Source organism: Motacilla alba, chromosome 2 (assembly GCF_015832195.1).
Source record: "Motacilla alba alba isolate MOTALB_02 chromosome 2, Motacilla_alba_V1.0_pri, whole genome shotgun sequence".
Classification (NCBI taxonomy): Eukaryota; Metazoa; Chordata; class Aves; order Passeriformes; family Motacillidae; genus Motacilla; species Motacilla alba.
The window spans coordinates 17,312,384-17,336,691 of NC_052017.1; the positions used below are offsets into that span (position 1 = coordinate 17,312,384).

At 39.7% G+C, this 24,308-nt stretch overlaps 1 protein-coding gene across 31 annotated transcripts in view; it reads right to left on the minus strand.

Moving 5' to 3' along the window:
* KIAA1217 (KIAA1217 ortholog) overlaps positions 1–24,308 on the minus strand; it is a 357,281-nt gene that overhangs the window by 146,063 nt on the left and 186,910 nt on the right. For 2 of the 31 annotated variants that reach the window (XM_038129622.1, XM_038129623.1), the window contains exon 1: positions 20,727–22,535. The exons of 28 other annotated variants lie outside the window; for them this stretch is intronic. The gene's annotated coding sequence lies outside the window, so the exon portion shown is untranslated. Of the gene's footprint in view, positions 1–1,698; positions 4,210–20,726; positions 22,536–24,308 lie in introns of those variants that run through there. One more of the 31 variants, XM_038129627.1, reaches the window with a different exon arrangement.

Here is a 24,308-nt window from a genome sequence, read left to right on the forward strand (position 1 = left end):
CACAGTGTTCTCAAGCAGAACAAAGCAGAGGTCATTAAACATGTTTGTAATAATCGTTATTTTTACACACGCACACATAATATATAGGTAGATAATGTGTAGATAGTTATTACATATAACAAAAGCTTTCACATGAGGATGCACTTTAGGTACACTTCTATGATTTCTTTTACTTCAAGGATTTCTAAGGGTCAAAAGTTCTCTGAATAATCATAGTTCTTATCTAGTCTTTATGTAGCTTTTCTGCAGGTTATCTGCCCAGTTTTAGAATACTTGCATATTCTTATCTGGTTTATATTAGGACAAACAGAAGCACAACCAGCCCCCAATCAACATTAGAAACCACAATGGCTTTAAAGTAATGGTCTTTCATTGCAAGCAGCTGTTTACTAATAAACATCTACATGAGAAGCCCTTGAAGGAAAGGCTGTAGGAGAAAAAAAACAGTACTTAAATTAAAAAGAAAAAAAAAATAAGACACATAACTAAAACCACTTCTGAACCAAAAATGTCTTTCTGGCATCCTTTTCAGCTAACATTTGATTCTATGCCCTATGTGATATTTATATATCCTCATTTTTGAACTACACCAACCATATTTTGCTTCTTCCTTCTTCTGGTTTTTGCACTACTCCCACAATGGTGTCACTATGTAAAGGAAATGCACCATAGAGTGCCTTATGCTTTCTATTTGTAACCTGATTGAGAAAGCTGTTAAAAAATTATCTAAAAATCCTTAGGTATCTCAACATTACTCATTAAACAGGGCAGGATCTGCAGTAAGAATTCTGAATTTTGAACTGAGTTTTGCATGCTTTGTGTTGCCTCATAACATGGTTTTTTCAGCCTTGACCCTAAGCTCTAAAAATTGTAATTTCTCTAATTAGCTAACATCATGACAGTATCCACTGTTTAAACAAGAAGTTAGATGGCTCCTTCTTCACAGAGCTCAAACTTTAAGAAAAAGAAGTAAAAGATGGCAATGCACTAATTACAATTTTTTAGAAGATAAAACTATTCAAACACTGATCTTCCCTAACACTAACCCAGGGCACTTACTCTGTAGATTCTCACAGGGTGTGTTTTAAGTGTAAGCTTATCACCTTTAAAAATCAGTGGGCATTTTTAAGACACATGTCATCTGATCCATTTTAGACAGCTCCTTCAGGGAGCTGAGATAGAACTGAGATTCCACTCCCTAAGGGGAGCTCTATTAATTAGTGAGATTGCTTGTGCTAAGCAGCCATGCAGCTGCACCCTGTTAGTCCACTAAGATGCCATGGTAGGCACAGACCTCACAGAGGAATGTGTCAGTCGCCAAGAGGGATCTAAAGGCAGAAAATCTTAAGGAGCTAACTTATTCAAGCAACTCGTTCAGGGCTCAACGGGTGCATAAAAGAAAGCAAAAGAAGCAAGCAGAGAAACATGCTGCAAAACAAAGGAAAAAGTGTAATGGAGTGAGCAATATAAATGAACTCCCACAATTAGTTCGCTGGAAATAATACTTGGCAATGGAACTGAGAACTTCAGAGAAATGCCTAGTGCTACACCCTGTCCACAAAGAGAAAAGAAATCCACCAGGAAATTGTTCATATTTCACTAAGCCATCCCTATAAAAGAAAAAAATATGCTCACAAATATTATCTAAATTACTTTAACATACATAGCTTACGCATGTCATCAATGATCTGAACTTACTGTGAGCTGCCCTGCTACCTGGGGGAGTCATGCTAATCCTGTAAATCCTGAGGAATTGTTTAAATAACTGCAAACTCCCAAACATCTCATCATGTAAAAAAAATCAGTGTCATCCTTCCTCATTCAAGTGTCTCTTCTCAGTGTAAGTACACAGCTGTCCAAAAGGATCAAGTTTTATCTTCCTAAGCCATTTCAGTTGTGATGGATCCCATGCTGAAGTCTATAAACAGCCTTAGGTACATCATTGGTTACAAACTGGTACATTTCCTAACCAACATCATTAAAATACAAGGCAGTTCACTGAACTTGGAAAACAGTAAGAAATTACTCTCCAGAGTGCAACATCTGGTACAAAGGAGGAGGAAAACACTGTTTTCAAGAGCAAGACATTTAAGAATTGGAGGCTAAACCAAAACCCATTAATCTATCTCCACCCCCATATTCAAAATGAAAAACAGAAAAAATACCCTTTGGTGCTTCACATTTGGAAGATACAAATCCGAGATGTCTTCCATCTGTTTTGTTTGCTCTTTTTTATTAAAAAAGCAAAATCACCCTGTTCTTTTTTCCCCCTCTGCTTTCAGTAGAAATCCTGAAGGATATTTTCAGACCTGTAATTCCAAGGTTTTTACACTGTTCTCATCCCTTGCTATTTGGTTGCCTATCAAATTTAACTACTCTGTTTTAGTGAAGAAGTATCTGAGCTTTTCAGCCCTTATTAAAATGATACTGACTAATTTTATAGGTATCACAAATCTAGCTGAATTTAGGGAGCCAAGGGAGGAGGTAATTTCCTCTGTTCTCCTGTAATAAACTCCTGACCTCTCTGGTCCATTTGTGAATAGTCCATGGCCTTTCCAAGCCCCTGCTGTCCCCAGAAGCTGCCAGCAGCCACAGACCACCACACAGTGACAGCACTGGCCATGACCCCTCTGCCTCATCCTACAGTACTGGCACAAGGAAATAGGGTGGAATTGGACATACTGGAAATTTCCTTTCACTGGAGAATTCTTGCTGCCTCATCAGAGCTTACGGATCACCTGCACAGTCAGAGGAATGAGTCAAAATCCCACCTGCAATGCTTTGGAATGCTGGGAAGGCTCCTTGGCCACTGCCCCTTAACTCATCACCCAAACACTGCTGCACACACTTTCAGCTACCTACTGATCTTGGATGAAGAGCTAAGACTAAAGCTTGTCTTTCCTGGGGCCGAGAAGTGTTTCAAGCTAGTAGATGGATATCCTTTTTTCTATCTAAATGTATCCCTATTATACTTACAGGTCTGAAGAGCCACCATTGGCTCCATTCTATCTGGATAAGATTTTGTTCTATTCCTCCTTTTATTTTTCAGAGAAAGCCTTCATGCCCTGGCTCACCAGTTGAATGAGTTCTAGTTAACTTCATAAAACTTAAAATAGTTTCAGTAATAGACGCTACTCACTCTACATATTAAAACTGAATATAAAGCTTATCACCACTTTTAAGGCACATAAAAATGCTTTTAAAACCCTTGTGTGCCAATGTCAAATTCTCTGTGACTCACACAACTTAAAGCCTTAAATTTTGGATATTCATGACAGCAAACCAAGGCAGAAAGTGGATTTAACATTTGGGTTTGTTTTCCTAAAACAATGTCTGCCTTCATTTTTAACCAGCATCATCTACTATAATACCAAACTCTTTCAAATTCTCTACCAGTGGTAGAACATGTCTTTGCATTTTTTTAAAGATATTGAGTGAAATTTTTATGTTCATTTAAATCAGGACTACGAGTTTCCTCAACTTTCAGCAAAGAAAAGAATTAAAAGTAAACACCTTCTAAAGACTTGTTTCCCACAGCTGAAATTTCCTTATGCACAGTTGAGTAAATCATGTCTCTTCAGCCGGGTACAAACTTGATTGCACAAGTTAACTTAAATAGTAAAACTCCAACTGCTCCTCAGCATCTTGCCAACTTTCAATGCAAGTGGTGGGAAAGTTGTATCAATCTTATTAGAAAGAGGAAAATATTTTCAAGGTCTCAAGTCAAATGTGCTATTGTTTCACTCTTGCGACACAACAGCACAGAGACGCTCCTTCAAGTAGTATTTCCAGTATTTTAAAGAATTACATGGACTTTTAAAGTGGTATGAACTCTTGTCCTCAGCATCTTATTATCCAAACAGCTTTATGCTGTGCAAAATGCTTAACTGGCAGCTATCACCAGTCTGCATACACAGGGCCAAACTCCCCTCCTCTCCAAGCCTGAATACAAGAGACTTCTACAAAAATGCTGTGGTAGAAAGCTTTCCCATGGGAAAGGTCATGCGGTGATTCCACTGACCCTGGCCACTGGCATGAGATGACTGAGGGATACTGAAGGTCACTCCTACCCGGATACACTTGGCTGATGGCACAGGTCCACAGGCTGTCCCTGACATTTGCCCAGACTCATTCATGCTTTCACAGCCATCCCTTCCCTCCACAGGCTCCCCAGCCTCCCCATAGTGAGGGGAGCAAGGAATCTTTTGGTATTTTCCTTCATATATTTATGAAGGAAATAGCTTAAAAGTACCATTTATATACAAATATGAGATTGCATTAATTCAAATATACAACCCGCACACATTTCAGAGAAATATTTGGTAGCTGGCCTCACTTCAGTGCTTTCTGGCAGGAGGGAGCCATGCAAGCCAAGCACAAGTCCTGGAAACAAAGGGTACACCACAGACAATGCTGATCCCTTCAGACCATGGAGAAACAGTCAGAAGCCTCCAGAGATGACAAAATCAAGGCTTCACCAAGGGGTGAGACAAAGCAGGGCAAGTATTTGCAGAGAGGATGATTAATGAACATTGTGCTGGGTTTGTCACTGCAGTAGAGTCAAGGGGATCGAGGAAAAACACTTCTGCACCCCAGCATGCTTTTCCAAGAGCTTTACAAACCGAGCCTATTAACATGGAATTTTAAAGGTCTTCCATAAGCGTAGCGCTATTCTCAGTGCTTATATGGCACTAGCAATCCACAGCTTGAGAACTACAGGCAGAAATGATGACAACCCAGGTCAAGCATCAAGAAATACTGGAAGCACATTTTTCATCAGCCACAAACCTCTGTACACAGCCTGGAGACTTTGCAGAGAACATGACCCAAACTCAGGAAAGCACAGACAGAAACCCAGTACTGTGTAACACATGTCAGGGTGCATTCTGGTTGTTGTCTTCATCAGTAATTAACTGGCTGAGTCCATCACCCACACCCTACAGGTGTGTGTAGCTGTCAGCAAAGCTCAAAAAGCCTGTGCAAAATAATACTCAGCCCCACCAAGAACTCTAATAAAAGCAACTGTACACTTGAATCATTAGCACATACTCTGGATGCTTTGTTTCCTTTAAATTATTTATACCATGACAGATGGAGAACTGAAAGTGACATGTAGGCTAGACTTCTATTTTATATAACACAACATCCACTTCTTTTAAAAGAGAGAAACTACAGGTTCAAATTAATATTAAAGGGAGTTTAACGTACTCTTGGTATAAAGAAATGTTTTAGATCACAACTATCTGAGAAACAAAATATAACTTTTATCCTTTTGAAAATTTCAGTTCAAAGATGCTTCTTTTTATAGGGGCTTAAGAAACAATGTTTTGGATGCAGAACTTAAGAGACTCAGTTTAACAAAGTAATGAATAATGTTAAAGAATGAACGAACTCCCATGCTCATGGACTTAGTTCTTGACTCATCTGCATAAATATGGCACACTTTTCATCTGAAACAGATAGAAATTTTCAGTCTATATTTTAAAGTAGATACTTCTCATGAAAATATGAATGTTCAAAGCATTTCAGTATTCCTCCTTTTGAATGACACAAAATTTCTTCACAGCATTTCTGAAATTCTACTTCCAAAATTAGGAAATACTGCTAAAACAAAGAGCTCTTTTTTTAAAATGCAAAAATAAATATAATAAATTAAAGCTTGAAAAGGTAACTGCTGAGACTGCGAGAAAATTGAGAATTTATTTGCTTTATTCAGACTGAAATTTCAGGAGAAAAAAACAGGAAAATGTTGAATTCTTGGCATCTGCATTTCTTTTTTACTAATTCCCTTCCTCTTCATTTAAACACCACTAAAAGACCACGGAGATGAATTTTTCTGCTTATTTTGCTGAGCCAATGCAGCTGACAGTGATATTGCAAACCTCTGGGAGTCACCCACACAAACCTGGAAGGCTCGCCACTGCAGCATGGGGAAAAATTAGTTCTTCTCTTTATTACTGTCAACTTGCTAGAGCCTAATGCAATAGCAGGATATTTACAAATGCAGACTGTCTAGACTACACAAAGTATAAACCAGATAGAGGCAGCTTTTTTCTTAAACTTAGGCTATTATCAATTTTTATTACAAATTTGGTTTTCTCAAAACAGAAGCAAGATCTAACAAGAAAGAAGGAAAGAGGCACTAAAGAAAGAAAGCAGAGCTAGACTAGCTACTTTACAACTAACAGTACTACCAATTTATCCCTCACTCGATTGGAAATTGCAAATTACAAAAACTTTCATTTTTGCTGATGGTTTCAGTGAAGAATTTATATATTCTTGTGTATATATATTTTAAGGTAAATACAGTTTAGGTGGTTTCTGGAACCATTAGGTCAAACCCCAAACTATCCGTGCAGGGGAATGAAGATCACAGAATGGGTCAGGTTGGAAGGGGCCACACTGGTCATCTGGTCCAACCTCCCTGCTCAAGCAAGGTCATCCCAGAGCACACTGCACACAATTGCCTTCGGGCAGTTCTGGAGTAGCTCTAGTACGGGAGACTCCACAGCCTCTCTGGGCAACCTGTTCCCATGCTCAGTCTCCCACACAGCAAAGAATTTCTTCAGGTGGAGAAAGCTTCCTGTCCCTCTGTTTGTGCCCGTTGCCTCTTGTCCTGAGACACCACTGAGAAGAGACTGGATACACCTCCTTGGCACCGTCCCTTCAGATACTCACAGGCAGAAATGAGGTTCCCCCTCCGAATCCCACACCTCCCTTCAGCTGGGCTACACACAGCTGAACTGCAGCCTGAATTCCCCAGGTGCAGCCATACAGACCTCCTGTATAACACTTAGGAAATCCTTCCCAGCTACTAGAATTAAACTGCTCAACAGCAGCAACTTTGAGCAGCACTCAGACACCTCAGCCACTGGGTTCAAAATGCTCCCCTCCTGCTGCAATCAGCTTTGGTGCACAGCTTTGGTCCCCTTAACCCCTTCTAAAGCTGTGTGTGCCTTTCTGACACACCCATGTTATGCCCAGGGCCCATTACACTATGTGTGCAATATATTTCCTTACCTAATTTTTTTTCATTCTGCTATGATTACAAGAGCAGATAATGAATTATTTTCTGCTTAGAGATTTCCCATATTACTTTAACATAGCCCTTGTCCTTTTTCTTACCCGAGTCCTAACAGAAATTTCTCAGACTATGTCACTTTGCTCTCATTCTCCCTTGGAAAACTCACTCTGATTTTTGTCACCACCTTCTCCCAGACAGACTGCCATTCCTCATTCTGCTGTGCCCACAAATAATTGCCAAATAGTGCGAAGTCCCATATTTAGGTATACATCTATCCATTATGGAACCTTGCTCCAGTGAAGGGGTTTTTTTTGTCTCCCTCTTACCCCAAAATAATTTGGTTGTGGGTTATTTCTTGATTACATCAAGGTGTTCTGTAGTCTTGTCCTTGTTCAGAAAAATTTACTGTAGCCAGATCTATTACTTGCAAGCGACAGTACCTGAAGAATCAAAGGGGGACTTTCATGGTACCTTACAAAGTATCAATTTCAGGGCAGACCAAGCCTGGGATCTCAAACATTGCCAAAACTCTTACTGCTATAAGCAAGAATTTTCCCAAGGAATAACTGAGGTGAAATTCAGAGTTTTAGTCAAAGTAGAAAACTCCTCTGAATTAAGTGCGTCTAAGGCTGGAAAATGTTTGTGGTGGCAGTCACACAGGCCTTTCTTGTGCTTGTTTATGATAGCTGTATATTTGTGTCCTGGCTAGGATAACAATAATATATAATAACATATATATTAATATTCTAATTGTAAATGGCAAATACCATTTACCTTAACTCTACCTTAATTTTATTCACTGACTTTTTCTTGTAATATTTTGCTTACTACTCTTATTTTTATCTTAAAATTTCAAGTAACCTAAATTTTTAAATATTAAAGCAATTTTTTTTCTAAAACAGCTCACTCTTATTGCAGTCCTATATTAAAAAACAGCTGGGTCAAACTTAGTTCCATATGAACAGCGCTTGAAACATTAAAATTGCATGAACAGCCAGGAGTCTCAGTTGCATAACCAGGGCCAAGGAGCAGCCAATAAGTCTCTGCCAATCACCCCTATTCATCAACAACTTTTGTCTGACTAAAGCATGCTAGAAAAGCAACCTGTCATAGTTCAAAGATTTAGAGATATGAAGAACCTCTTGCTTCCCTTGATAATTTGCCAGAATAATGAATCATTTCTATATGAAAAATACTGTGCATTACTCCTGATTTGAATCTGCCCAGCTCTCCAGCTATAACCTTTAGTTTATGGTATGATTTTTATCACTGTTCTAAAAAGCCAATATAAACTCAGTATATTTTCTCCTGCTTCCAGATAATTACATTTCTTAATCAAGAGGGTCTCTATTTTGATTGGGTCAATGGATAAAAAGTCACCATTCTCAGAGAGAAACAATTTCATGGATCTCAAATCTTTTGGATGTCCTTCTGCAATGTTCCCATGGTTCAACATCCCTTCTATAGCAGGCATTCCTGTCACAATGCACAGAGGTAAAGCTATCTTTGAGTCCTAATCACTGTCTTCCTGGAAAATAGCTCCTTCTCCTTTCATGATAGCGTCACACTAGGAACTCTTGTGAAAACAGACAGATCAAAAGCTCCTTACATCCAGACTTACCATTTTCCAGGGTAGAGTTTACCTTGTTCCCGGAAATTCCATCTGGAGAAGTGGTGGAAATACTGGCAATATTCCTCTCCACTGGCAATATTCAAGACTCAGTTTGATGGGTGTGGATAATCTAATCTAAATCTCTGCTTTCCACAGCAGTTCAGATACTACCCAGAGGTCCTTTTCAACTTAGGCATTACTGTGACACACAATCACACATCGCTCAAATGCAGTTACTCCAATCTTCATAGCAGTTTTCAAAAGACAACTGAGACAAAACTTTACAAAGTCATCTGATCTTGTGGGTTTATAATGCCAGTGCTGGTTCTTTCAATACCAACTCGGTATCTTCTTTTGAAGTCTTAACCTGTTAAAGTAGTTTAACTTTAATACTACATGGGTTTACCCATGTAGTATTGCAGTGTATTAAACACTTACATCATGTATTTACACCATGCTCATGGCCATTAATTGGCTCTACTCTTTAGCCCTAAAAAGTGACTTTGCAGGCTGCTGCAGGTCTGCACCACCACAGCAGACTCACAGCAGGAACTGTGAGCAGAGCACACATTTGTCTGTGCACAAACACTGTGCACACTTCCTAAGGTGGTTACTTGGGTCTGACAGTTCATTACCTCTGGCTCTATCTCTCAACCCAAAGGCTATGTTTACACATCTGACTAAAACCTCTCCTCGCCTGTTTTGTTTGTGATTTTCTTTGTAAAATCACCATTGTCTCACTTGATGCTCTTCACATCTTTATAGAATCGCTTGTCAAACTTCTTTGTCTATTTCATTGATGAAGTACTGAGGAAACAAAAGATAATGTCATACTAAAATATGCTCTCTGGCTGGGATACGCTCTGGTTTTGTAACAAGATACTGTGTACCTACTAGGACAATATGTTATACTCCTATGGCAAAAGACTGTATTGCAATTGCTGGCAGCTTAAGCAGAATGAATTTGTTCACCAAAGTCCAGATGCCATTAAAAAGAAAAAATTCTGTAAAAGCTGCCTGTCAATATATTCTCAACTGTTTCAAGAGATGACATTTAACATTTTCCTCTATGAAAAGTCTTAACTTCTAGCTATATTTACCTCCTCCCAAATGAACCCATTTAACCACAAATTTACAAAAAATATAAAATAAGACTGAGTACCAAACTCCAGCTGGCAAACCAGGTGAGAGCACTTTATTACCAAACTTGGAAGAAATCTATGAGTTTCTTCAAATGTTAAATGTCACCTGCTTCTCCCTGTGCTAGTCCCAAGGGCCAGCAATTCTCAAGGCAAATTTCATTTTCCTTGAAATTTCTGCATGGAAAAATCCAGAGTATCAACCCTTCCCTGCCTGCGTCTACAGGTAAATCATATTCTTGATCTCAGTTTTCAAGAAGGAGGTGTAGAAACTATGCTGGTATCAGGCCTAAAACCATGGCAGATGACCTGTTCTGGTAGTCCAGCCCGACTGGAGGCTAATACACCTCTGGCTACTTTACCAGGGGTTGGGGTTGGGAAGAATCTGTTTGTTTGTTGTTTTTTTAATCTTTCATCATTCAGATAATTTCCTGCTACAATAATCTTCATTTTCCAGCTATCAAGACAATGACCCCTAAGCACTTACTACTAGTAGTATTTCTGTAAAGGTCACTGTACTCTACAAATGATTTATGGCAACCTGTAATGTAAGAGGGAAGACAAAAAAAATACTGTGCAAAAGAAAAAAAAAGCAAAGCAACTGCATCATGGTTTACTCTAATTTTGTTTAGCTAATACTGTGGCTGAACAAACTCTCAGAAGCTTTTTGGCCTGTGAAATAGTATCTGCAAATCTTTAAACAATGCGCTTCTTAATGGTTGGATTAACTCAAACTGTACAAACCCCCTTAGATTAAGACTGCACTGCTTTCATGTGAATTAGCAAGGCAGTGTGTCAGGGAAATAAATAAAGATTTTGTCCTGTTGACTCTCAGCCTACCAAGCATGGAAAAGGGGGCAAAAGGCCTTGTTATGTGCCCTGTGATCTTATCCCTTATCCTTTTCGACCAGCACAAACTGTCAGGAAAGAAATAGCTCTGCTGATAAGAAGGAATACCTCTCTCTCTTTTAAGTGGAAGTATAGTAGCTGTTCTCCTTCAAGTCAAACAGCGCTCATAGTGCTGTATTTATTTAAGAAATTTTCCAATATGATGAAATATTAACTTGTTTTGGTTGTGTCATTTTGGATTAGGCTGAGGAAAAGAAGTACAACTCCCACAATGTCTCCAGATCTCAGCATCATTTTTCTTTTGATCAGTACACTTTGGACTTACAGAAGCAAATTGCAATCATATTATCAGTCCAAAAAAATACTGTTGAAAACCAGCACATGTATTAACATTTTAATCAGATGCTTTTGAAATCATCTTCAATGAACAGCAGTCAACTCAAACACCCACCTGGGACAGTGGACTCAGTTTGATGTTTGTATATTCCTACTTACTGAGACCTTCCAACAGGAAGAGCTCGGTTATTAAAAACCAACTGCCTGTGTATTTACATGGAGCTTTCTGGAAAGGCACTGGGGGAAAATGGTGCCTTTCTACATTGCTGACAACCAGCTTCACTTCCATGGGGGATATTTGAGCATCATGTGTAATGTTGTCTGAAGCAGGAGCCTAAATGAGAAACAACTGGTTGATCCTCTTCTTAGATGAGAACAAGGTGACAGGAGAGATAAGAGAGATCGCATGGGCTGAATCTGGGCAAATTTGTTCTTTGCAACACTTCTTGGTGCCCGAGCTTTCAAGGGATCAAATAGCAGAGCTACAATTCTGACTGCTTACCTGTCTGGTATGAACAAGCAAACTGGAAATTCTCCCTTTATTTGTGAACCAAGGCAGTCTAGTCATGTGGTTTTACTGAGCATGATACCACAATACGCTGTTAACCTTGCACTGGTGCCAGTCATTAGTTTTCAAAAGGATTTTAATGGTTTTGCTCTTTAGTGCAACACCCAACACCCCTAGAATGGACTCAAAGCAAAGCATTCTCTTTGGCTCATCCAGGCTTCTCTTCCCCTTACAACTGTTATTCAACTTTCCCTCCCTCCTGGATTTCAGATAAAATTACTTAAATCTGGCTGTTGCAACAGAACGCCGTCAGACTCAGCTTCTTTGCTGAATTTGGGTGAACAAATGTAGGTGATTTTGTGGGTTGGCAGAGACAGCAATACGAAATCAGGCTGGCTGTTCTGGTTAAATGAGCAGTCAAACAGTATGTAAGATTAGGTTTCCAAACATAGCTCCCTGCCCTACACTGAGGTAAGTAAAACCAGATCATCGCCCTCGCCTCCACTGAAAGTATCTGAAGGCAGAATGAACATTTTGAAATTATGACTGCATTTTAAAAGACTTCTGAAGGATCACAGAACCCAGACATATAAGAAAGTTTTCAAACCACAGGGAAGATAAGCTGAAAAACAAAGCAGTAGTGGCTAGACAAACCTCACTTGAAAGGCCTGATAACTTTTGTCTGACTGCTTTTGCAGAGGAAGTTAGGAATTAGAAAAGCTATTCTGCTCTCAAAATCTAATACTGTGCTCCTAAAATTAAAAAAAAAAAAAAGAGAGAGAGGAGAGGGAGAGAGAGAGAGAGAGAGGGAGAAAGAGAGAGGGACAATGACAAAAGCACAGACATTTTGGCAATATCCAGGGAAGTTTGACAAGTGGCAGCAGAAAGCACAGATCAAAAGACTACTAAGTTTTTTATTGTGGAAAATACCTAGAATTCCATGTTTATCTTACCACAATAAGCTACTGAATGGTTATCTAAACTGCCCTTGTTTTGCCAGGCGACTCAATACATCTGTAGGTTTTTCCCCACATTAGTTTTAGTCTGGTGTGTTTAAAAGGCTACACAGCAACTCAATCTAATCTAGAAGTTTATGCATCTTCTTACAGTCATCACAGAGAGTGATCACCTTAAACAAAAAAATCTCTTTGGTATCAGTTCAGAATTACTTGCCCCAGTTGCTACACCTAAAATCACATTGCTGTGATACATCACAAAAAACCTCAGCCCTTTCTCTGACAGTACATCACTAACAGGTATTGTGAGAAATCCACAAAAGTACATTAAAAAAACCCCAACCCTACATAGGAAGCATCTGACAAGGACCTGTTTAAATACTTCTGAGTCTTTATTTTTTTTCCTTCATTTCCTTAGTTCTCCTTTTACAAACTGTGGAAAGTTTCCTTAAATTCCAAGCTGGCTTTGCCTATATACCACAGCAACAAAGAAATCTGTCTAACGTATTGTAAGTGGAACTATTCTTGGCAAAAGAATCTCTCTTAGACAGGTTTAAGTCATGCAGAAACAAGACTGAACTTGTGAGTTCAAGATTTCTTTAAAACAAACCAATACATCCTGTCACAGCAGGAGGAAAAAAAGATATGTCAAACCCAAAATATTACAGCAGAAGCAAGAGAAGACATGAGAAAAAAAGTAGCTCACTCATCTTCACTATTCAAGTATCTTCAGAGTAGAAGTCTACTGTTTTCTAACCCTTCAATTCAGAAGAGGCCCACAAAGTCCAGAGTCCTGGAACACTTCCAGTACGAAGATTAAACCCTGCATACCAACATTCTCTATAATTAGAGAATAAAGCATCTTGGTTTTTGAACAGCATATGACAAATTTTGAAACCATGAGATAAAATCAAATTGCATTTTAACATGGTTCAAGAGAAGCCTTTCTTCCTTAGACTGTCAGTTTCCCTCTTGAAAATATCTGATAACTACTGCAGCAACGTAACTGCACCTCTCAAAATCAACCTAGAAACATGTATGGACAATAGGATAATAATAATGAACACTTAAGGACATTCCTTCTTACAGGCAGCAATGTTTTGAATATAACTACCTATCCAAAAGCTTCCGTTCTCTCTTACACAAGCCTCACAGAAGAAAGCCATGGCTCTTAATCACAGCTGTACCTGGCTTGCAGGAGAATCACCAGAGGAGCAGCAAAGAGCTGAGAAGTTCCTTTTTCTTCTCGGTTGTGCCACAGGAGCACGAGGGGTTACCTCCTCCCCAAAAGCCATCTCAGTAGCAGACTGTCACCAGCACAGAAGGGCAGAAGCAGGAGCAGTACAGGTCCCTCTTCCTCCTGGTGCAGCTTCTCCATAGGTGCGCACATGCGGCAGAGCCTCATCTGATGTGCAACTTCATTACACATCCGGGTGTATGAATGAGTCACATATAAAAAATACTGGCTTCTCATGGCTGCGTGCTCGCACACGGGTGGGGACTGAGCAAATACATTCGCACATGGGCTGCAAACTACCCTTTTGTGACAGGACTAATACCCAAGGCCAAGGAGGTCACAACTTAGCAATGAAGGAAGAGGGTAACACATGTACAGTAAGAAGACATGAAAGAGCAATCAAAGTAACACAAATAGTTAATGCTGTGGTGAAATATCTTGAATATTTCAGCATCAGCATCTTGAACATTTACAGCAACAACCAAGGATTATACGTGACCTCTGCAATGGTTCTGCATTATTGAAAGCCATTCACTGGCCTCACAAAGAAACCTGACTCCACACGCTGTAGGGTTCCAGGCCCGGAATGGATGAAGGCGGTTGCCCAGGATGGGATTAGGCCCTGTGGCCCGCGGCCCGTGCAGCAGGGCCCGGCAGCTGCCGGCCGTGAGGGAGCCGCGGGCCCGGCGTGCCGCAGCGGCGGCAGCAGCAGCAGGTGCCTGCGCGGGAAGCCGCCGGCTGCAACGTCCGGTGTGGAAAACACTTGGTAAAAATAAAATAGAGGGGAAGTACACATGAGCCAGAAATTAAATGCTTGCATCTGATATCAGAGGAAGAGCACGTCGGTCAGGCAGTCCGCTGGGGGTTTGAGCCAACTGTACTCTGGTCAGCAGGAACATTTTATTGACATCAACACCAGCACCACAAGGGCCAAGAAAAACATTTTTGTGATCTGCGCCTCCTTGCTCCACCCCATTCCACCCTTCAGCGATGTTCTGAAGGGAGAGGTTCTCCACTGACTTCCAGAAAGGTTTGATGCTGTTTTTATCACGTTCTCATTTAAATACCCCAGTGACATACACCATACTAATTGCCTCTGGTAAAGCAGAGTCCCTGGTCAGTGTGGTGCAGAAGCGCTCCTCTGCCCCATTCACCCATGCAGGAGTGTGCTAGAGGCTGGCAGAAGGCACCATCCTGCCTGTATTCCCAGTGCTGGACTTGGTATTAGCCAAAAAGATGGCAGCTTTGATTAGCAGCTGAAAACAAATTGGAACAATTGAGATTCTGTAAAAAACCCAAAAGTACTGCAGTAGTTACTGACAAATCATGGCAATTGCATTACTGTGGTGATCCCATTCTAAGAACACGGAGGTTCTCCCACATCCCTGGGTAGCAGACGTTGACATAATGTTTTCTGTTTAATGCAAACCTATTAAACAATTTTAATATGAAATAGCTTTAAAAAAAAATTAGGATCATGTGATATCCATAATGAAAGAGGGAAATTGGCGCACAATATCTGTGAGGTTTTGGAGTGGGTTTTCTTTACAGACTTTTAGGGAAATATATAATAGATAGAAATATAAGTAGATCACGAATTTACTCAAACTATCACTTCTCTATCAAAAAAAAAGAAAAAAGAAAATATTTTGTTTAAATCAACAAGAAATTTTATAAATACTCTAATTTTTGGGTACACTTTTAAAATGAAAGCATTTATATTACCTGTGTACTTTTAAGCTATTTTTTTACATTATCCTAAAAAGTAATTCTTCCTTCCAAACAATATTTCCTCTCATTTAAATCAATGTCATGCAATGGATTATTTGATCAGCCAATAGGAAACAAGTGACATTGACATTTCTTTTTACTTATTCTAATCAAAGTCAAATATTTGTTCCTTCTGTGAGTAGTTTGCTACTAATTACAACAGTCTGATGTATAGTATTTTGTGTTACTAAAAATAGGTCTACAAATTAATAAATGCAGCTAAAATTATGCTTTCAAAGCACAGTGGAAGAAAGCCCAAAGCTCATACATAAACATTGACAGCAGGTCTGTTTCCAGACTTTAGACACCCACATAGCCACAACATAGGTGCAAATTGGAAAAGTCTCTGCTTGTTCATCTGGGAGGAAGTGTGTCTGAAATGAACATACCGTGTAGGATTTAAAATCAGAATCAACTTCTTTCAAATTAAAAAAATACCCCTTTTAACTCTGTTTTTCCACTCTTTACATTTTCCACTTGCTGCTTTCCTCCTTTCTTGAAGGACAGATATATCCTTTCAGACTGAAGAAATATTTAGCTTCAATTGAAATTGAAGTAAAACTAGTTTTTCTCTTTTGAATGATATAATTGCAATGGAGACAGTTTATTAAAGGTATGTGTAAGAAAAGTGTGAGAAACCCCTTAGAAGCTGAAATAGTCTTAAAATTTAATTGAGCCCTGGAATTTTCAGTCATGAGACATTAACACAGTCAAGAATTCAGCAGTGCAAAACAGAACTGGACATTCATGTAGGTATCAGGAAGATCCAGTCTTACAGCTATCAAGAAGATAATTTTGGAAGATAAATCTCAAGATGTGGGACAAAATAATCTGTAACTACTAAAGATCAGAACATTCATGATGGCTGATTATCCCACACCCACCACCTGACAGGTGTTAAGAAATTGCCCTTAAGAGGCAGAACTCATAGTGAAAAACATATTATTGGTCTGTTGGCTTTTGTAATCCAAAGATAAGCAAAGAGAACAGCTTCTCTCTTCCCTTCCTTAATAACTAATTTTGAATTGTACACTTCGTGTTTTTTTCAAGTGAAGTACACTTATGGCAGTGTATTGATCAGCAAATGAAAATCTCTCCTAAACCGCAACAAATGGCACTGCTCAGGGCTTACTAAGGCAGCAGTCTCCTAGTGAATAACTGCAATCACTACAATCCCCTGCACAAGGGGCCACACAAAATGCAGTAGCACAAAAGGTACTAATTGGGACAAAAAATCCACAAGACCAAAAGAGGACCCTTCAAAAGATTCTTGACCAACCAGAAGTCCCTTCATTGACTTGCCATGTCAAGATGCAAAACTTGATACCACAGATTCTGAATTTACTGAACTGGCACAATTATCATGACTGGGTGAATATTAAAAACACACATCTCAGGGGCAGCTATCAGAGTCACAGGTGCTGGCAACAATTTTAACAACAGCATTGTTTTGTACTCAACTCATTTGAAGAGAAGGGAAACTGGAATATATCCTATTTGAGCCCAGAAAAGACATTAAATACCGGTGATTATGGTTAAACCAAACCAGTTAATCAGGTGACTTCAGTGCAAACTGCCTTTGTTAGAAAATCAACTGAAAAATGCTGTAAGGCCGTAGCAATAGTCCAGAGATGCATTTACTTTGCTATTGACTAAATATGTGCTCCCATCCCAACTGACAATGTGCAAATAGCATGAAAGTGCTTCCCAGTGAGAAGCTAACAGGACAATTCAGCTGTAACAAGAACAACCCAAGCATATTCACAACCATCTGCAGGGAAATGGTTTTTGGACACAGCAAATTCACCAGTTCAGAGGGTAATCACAGGTTACCCAGGGAAGTTACACTGTCACCTCAGCACTAACACCAACCAACCTGTTGCCCTCACCCAACACCTCTGCCTGGCTGTGATCATCTGCCAGACAAGTGCTCCTCACACATTCTGCAGCACACCTCCAGAGCTGTGGCCAAGTGGGAATGCCTGCTCAAAACTAGCGTGGCCAAAAGTGTCTGCAGACCACAGCTTGCAGGTCTTCATTTGTTGTGATAACAACATACTTATTATGGTCTCTTATTTACATAAGGGGCCTGAAATTAATTTTGGGATTTAGGGATCACTGACAAGCCCCATCTAGAATGGTGTCCTGAGGATGCCTCCCATGCTGCTCATCCCTGAGCTGGGCAGGAAGCAACTGGAGGTGCTTTGGTTTAAAAGCAGAGTTGGAAGAGGAAGCAGTGGCAAAGCACCCTTTGTGCAGACACTCCTCCCCACCACTGCTGAAGGAGCCAGTGCTGCCCTGAACCCACCTCCCAGGCAGGGCCCTGCTGGCTGTTTTGGTGCAGCTTTTGACACTCATCGACAGAGGCAACCCAGAAGGAATGAGGGCTAAATCAAGTATGTGCAAAAACACACCTAGAAATGCCTCGGGACATTTTGGGCCAGAAAAGCTTAAGTTTCTGAAACCTAAGAAATCTCAGGTGTCTACAATAACTGGGAAAGGTTTCCATAGGCAACACTTTTGAAGGCAGCTGCCTGAAATATGCTTTAAGAGATACCAAAGCCCTAGATTCCTTACTGGATTTAACAACAGGTACTGGAACAAGATCACTGCAGGCATTTACACAGTCAACTGAATACAAAGCATTCTAAAAATACTTCTGCTTGTCATAAAATTAGATTAGAAAAATTTATGTACAAAATTCACATGAACAAAGGTAAGTACAAACAACTACCTGGGACTTCTAAGTTACAAACAATGCACACTATTTGAAATGCAGAGGCGTTGCCACAGAAAAAAGTTACTAATCCTGTTGGGGCAAAGTAACTGCACTGGTGTGTGGTTTGCATGGGGGAGGGAAGGAAAAAGAAAAGGAATTGCTTTATTAGTCTTTTTGCATCTTTGTTTTGTTTGCTTTTTCAAAAAACCCCAGCTTTTCAAATTACTTCTAACTGATAGATATAAATGAAGAAACTTATATTTATCAAAGCAAGTATTAACAATCTAGTTAAACTTCATTTACTCCCAGAGATACCTTAGGGCTAGTAGTTTAATCTGTACCTTAATAGGTTGCCTTACTTTTATAAACTAGAGGGTAGAATTGAAAGACTTTCCACTGAGACATTCTATTAGGAATATTCTTCTTCCTCAGCATTTTCACTTTGCGTGAATACAAAGTAAATCCACTTCACTTTGCTAATGAACCAGCTCTTTGTTCATTTATCTATCAAGCTATTTATAAATATCTTGCAATCACAGCATTATCTGGGGGCTAAAGAGCATGCTTCAACTCAAAACAAATGGACATGTCATCTCATGTCCTTCCATAAACAAAAGCCAAGGGCTTGGAATCCAGCAGAGATTTAACCTCATAATCATGTTGCATATGTTCATTTTCGTTGCTTTTCTTAGGTGCTTGTAACAGTGTAAAATATGAGCAGTTGCCCTTAACTCAGAGCAGCCCTGGAAGCAATAAATTGTTGCACCAGCTCTGTGTGAGACAGGGGACTCCTGTGGACACTGGGGAGGGTCCCCCTCCTCAGCATGCTCTGCTGGGTTACACAGACTGCCCAGGGACAACGGGGAACTGCTCTGTCACTCAGGCAGGGAAGCAGTGCCCATTGGTGGAGAGGAGGCAGGAACTCACAGAAACCTCCTCAAACAACTTCTGAAAATTTACTTTTCCCCCCGCACAAAAACCTACAACCTGTGCCAACACAACAGCACGCTCTGTCTGCATGACGCTGACTTCTCACATCCAAAGAGGCATTTTTTGGTGACACGTTAAGTACGGCAGTATGTGAACCAAGTGGTAAGTCAATGAAATGGAGGTTCCCAACTAGAAAAATGTGCAGCATATCCAGATTAAAATCACATTATTCACATTTTAAAATGGAATGTAATTTTTACGTCTGTTTTTTAACTCGCACAGACCAAAGAAGTGTTCATGCAGTATTAACACTAAGTCAATTTCTCCCTACCCAATTCCATGGCATCAACCAGCAACAATGTAATGAACACAAAATATGCTAGTTCATTTTACACATTGTTATTTGTACATAAGACTCTGGGAGAAAGGTTAAATTGAAATGAATTCTAAAAAATTCCCATTAATAACTCAAGATATAACTGGGTGTAAAAGCAAAAGAGTTGTGACTAAAAAAAAATCAGTTTTAAAGTGATTTCTTCACTTCTAGTGCTTTCAATTCTTTCACTTTAAAAGTCACTACACATTCCAAAAAATGTTTATTTAACCTTGCCTAATCAAGCAATGCAGAATATCAGAAAACCTTTATACCCTGTTTTTTCACCTGGAATGAAACAATGTGCTTACCATATTCTGCAACCCCCTCATGCCCTAAATCCTACAGAGGATCTACATGGAAGCAAAGTTCCTCTCCAGTTTACATCTCTCAGTAGCCTTAGGAAGAACATGACAATTTTTCCCTTTTCACATTTTTAAGCTCAGGCGTTGTTCCCACCCTTTCCCACCCAGACCTCCCCATTTCCATTCCACGCTGAGCCATCTGAACCAAGGGGACTCTGTAGCCCCAACGCTGCTTCCCGTTACCATGTCCCACCATCCCTTACTTACTGGTGTTTACTTGATCTGCCCTGGCTGATGTGAGCATGAAAGTGGTAGCAACTAAGAACACAGGGTGTTTACTGTCCCTCCAGAGGGACTGAAAGTATCCCCTTTTGTTTATACCTCAAATCCCAAAGTCCCAATAGCCTTTCTGTTGCTCGACTTTCACCTCCAAATATGTTTACCCTCTACTAATGTACTTTTACTCAAGGAAAAAAATCTATTAAGAAGTGGTCAAATGTTACCTATGATATCAAAACATACACTCAAAGTTAGTTTAACCAACTGATACTGTGATTCATGTAAAAAACCAAAAAGCTTTGGTATTTTAACAGATATCAAATCCTGGAATAAATGCTGTTATAATTTTAGGGTTCTATTTTAACAGTTAAAGGAGACACATCTGGCAATAATCTACAAATAAATAGTGTCTCCATTCTTAGTTTCTCCTCCAAAACACTACCTAGGAAATTTTTGCAGCATGATTCATATAATCAACATGATACATTACAATGCCTTTCAAATAATTCCGAATTCTTAGTTCATTCAATAAAGAACTCATTTTTGAAAGAGAAAAGGGAACATGCCCTGCCAGAAAACTTGCTTTATTGACTCAGCCCTGCTGCCAGCAGGAACATGGTGAAGCAAACTCCAGGATTTCAAAAGCATTTTTTCACAGCGAGGGCAGAAACAGAAAGAGGTTTATTTACCGAAATGTGAGATCCCACAGGTGAGGCCAGAGACGGTCTGAAATCCTCTTCTTTTAGTTCCAAAAGTTTTAATTTATGATGAAATCTGTAATAATCCTTTCAAGCTGCCAGGTAGAACGCACGCCATATCTCAGCCGTGTTTTCTTTCGCCCTTTTGCAGAGTAACTTTGTTATTTGCATAAAGCTTAGTCCTGGCCTATGGGACTTTTTGAACATCTACATGTTAGATTAGCTGTCTTGACATGCTCTATCAAGCATGACATCATGGATCTCCATGGTAACCTTAGCCACACCTGCCCAGATGCCAGAGTTACCTGTCATGTTCAGATCTAAATGAACATAACAAAAACCCCTAAACCACCATTTTCTAGGCAATCAGCCCTGCAAAGGCACCGGAAGGATTTGAGTTTTGTTTTTAATTGATTGAAATCTAATTTCGTTTGCCAAGAAAATTTCTTCTTCACGGAGCACTGCCTGAAGCACTAAAGCTGCTCCTGACCCTTCCACACCTCCCAGACTATTTCCTAGTCAAACAAAAACTGCAGAAAGCTGTGGCAAACTTCTTCCAGCTCACTTTCTTACCCCAGGCTCTCAAGCTCCTGCTCAGAAAAACTTCTACACATTCATTTTTGTTCTCTGCCCCTCAGAAAGGTTTTTTTAGAGGTGACTTGTAAAACAGGTTCACAGCAGGGATTACCCCCTCCCATTGCCAGGTTAGCATTTTAACCTCTTAATTGCTAACTCCTTTCTCCTTTTGCAGCTACAGACCTAGTTTTTACACTTGTTCCTGCTTTCCTTCTCTGCTGACCAGAGTCAACCTCACCTAAGCAGCTGACCATGTCCTTGCATGAGCTCCACAGCAGATGAATCACACTGTCTGAAACTGAAGACATCCCAGACTGTTTTTTTCTTGCTTTTTTTTTCTTTTAACTTCTTTGGGGATTACATTAGCACCTTCCTTTCATTACCGCAGGTGAGACAGACTTGGCAGAGGTAATGTATTTAAAGCTCCTGCAGAAACTTGCATTACCTAAAAAAAAAAAAAAAATTGTTCCTCTGCTTTATAGCGTTCCAGGTGGAGGGAGCTCTGGTGCCCAGCTGTGGACTTCTCTTAGAAGGGGAAAAGCTGCAATGTGACGGAGAGCTGCTGGGCTGTGGTTCACAGAGATGTGGCCATTGGGCGCTGCATTCTCCTGTGCTGGGGCACACAAGGCATATCTGCACCCCACCAGGCTGCTGCAAAGTCGTGCTCCAGTTTACCAGAGACCAGCTTAGCTGCAGGCTATTTGCCTTGCTGCAATATCCCCAGCCCCTGTGCAAATAAAGATGGCCCCTGCCTCTGTGAGCTTTCCTTTCCAGAACAGGATATCACAAACAAAGCAACAAACCTTCAGAGGAGAAATGGTCTGTGTGCACAGCTGGGAGGTTTCAGGTCATCACATTAGCTAACCATCAGTAATCCCTGCTGGCATTTTACCTGGCCATGATTGTACTTCTGATTTGTGGCAGATTATCAGGAGCAGAATTGGGTCCTCAGGAGGCACATCCAGGGAGGTATTTATATGAATAAATGAAGCCTGGAGGAAGCCATTAGCACATAGTGGAAGATGCAGACAACATTCAGCTGCCCTTGCTGGTGGAAGTGATACACTAGGATGTGACAGCATACATAATATTTTTTCCCTGATTTTTATTTCCTGCAAACAAGGAGTCAGTTTGCCATACTCAGATAATGATGGCTAAAATGGACAAGAGAAGAATGTCCACAAAGAAGAAACCAGACAATTAACAATCTCGATTTTCTGCTAGTTGTGGAGCTGACAGGGTTTAAAGCAACCTGGAGGAGAAATTTTATATATTTATATATATATATATATATACACACCAGGGGCTACCTGCTGACTGTAAATACTGGGGTATTTTATGTTTCAGCTGCACCATTTGACAGAGAGTTTAGAAAATAGTGTTGCATTAACTACTATCCTTGATAGGTGTCCTACAGTGGGGAAATGCCCACCACGGACAATGTTGCCACTTTCCAGATTTTGGAGCGGCTGAAGTAAGAAGGGAGAAAAGGAACCTGGAAAGGAACCTGGAAAATAAATTCTGACATTTTAATTTAAAATAAGACATTTTAAATCATGTCTTCCCATACATCTTACAAATTTTGTTTATGATACATGTAGATGTTGTATATGCATATCTACTACATGTGCATGTAGTTTGTCTTCTATACCACTGCTACACACTTACATATATAAGGGTGGAAAAAGGAAGTATGGATGCTAAACATACATATATACCCTTCAAGGCAAAATTTTACTATAGTCTTATTAATGGAGTGGCTAAGAGTCACACATTATATGTACACATACATGCACACACACACAGCTGTGTGTGTAGACATATATATATACTTATCCACACATACCTATGTGTATCCATATACAGTTACATATAAACACACACAAACACACACACACCAAATACTGATATGTGGGTGTGCACACAGAGACACAATTGGTAAGAAAATCCCCCTCTGAACTAATGCTATGATCATCATATTCTTACTGCATCTGATGAGCCAGACAACTGATACATCATATGCCAACTAAGCAACTTTCTTACAATCAACTTCTGTTATTTATTTCTGCATGTTTTCATGTGGTTTTAGTTCAGTTTGTACTTTTTAAAGTAAGGCTGGATGGCTGGAGTCTTCAGTATTTCCCACTTCCAAGAAACACATTTTGATGCTCTAATAGCAGCTTTAAAGTTATTTTGTTTTAAAATTGTTGAAAAAACGCATTACACACAACGCATATAATACATATGTCTAATCACCAAAAAATAGAAGCAGGAGAATGAATTTCACTCTCAATAAATTAGCAAGGAAGACACATTCTAAACAAATATCAAGAGCAGTTACTGCATTCCTTCTGTAATTTACTGCCTTCAGAAAAGGCTCAAATTACAAAATGTGTAGGGTGTAATGCTGTAGGCTGTTCAAACTAGGTTTGCAGTGTCTGCAACACTGGAACTAAATATTTACATGACTCCAAAAGATCTAATCTCTGGATTTCGCCCCCCTCCCACCCCCTTTATTTAATTTGTATGCTATCTTTATCCACCACCCAGCACATTCCACACAGTCACTAAAGTTCATGGAAGAGATAAGTAGGGAGGAAAAAAAGTCACGACTTTAAAAAGAAAGGAGTAAAACTGTTTAAAAATAAGGAATATATCATCCTCATTAGAGCTGAAGTCTTGCAGCAATTTTAGCTGGATACAGACGGATTCTAACAGTGATAGCACCTGGGATCTCTAGAGACCCTGTAAAAGAGAAGTTCTAGGGGTGAGTTAACAAATTACAATCTTTCCAAACCTGTAACAGTCTGATCTTCAAAGCCTCACAAGTATGCAAAGCTTCAAAGAAGCATGGAATTCACTAAGAGCTTCCATAACAGAGTACAATATTTTTCCAACCCATTTTTATTCCTTATTTACACTTAATTTGCTGTTAGTGCTGAAACACCTATAAACCACTGAGGGAAATGAGCTTCTACAAAAAGGCTTGCTGTCAAT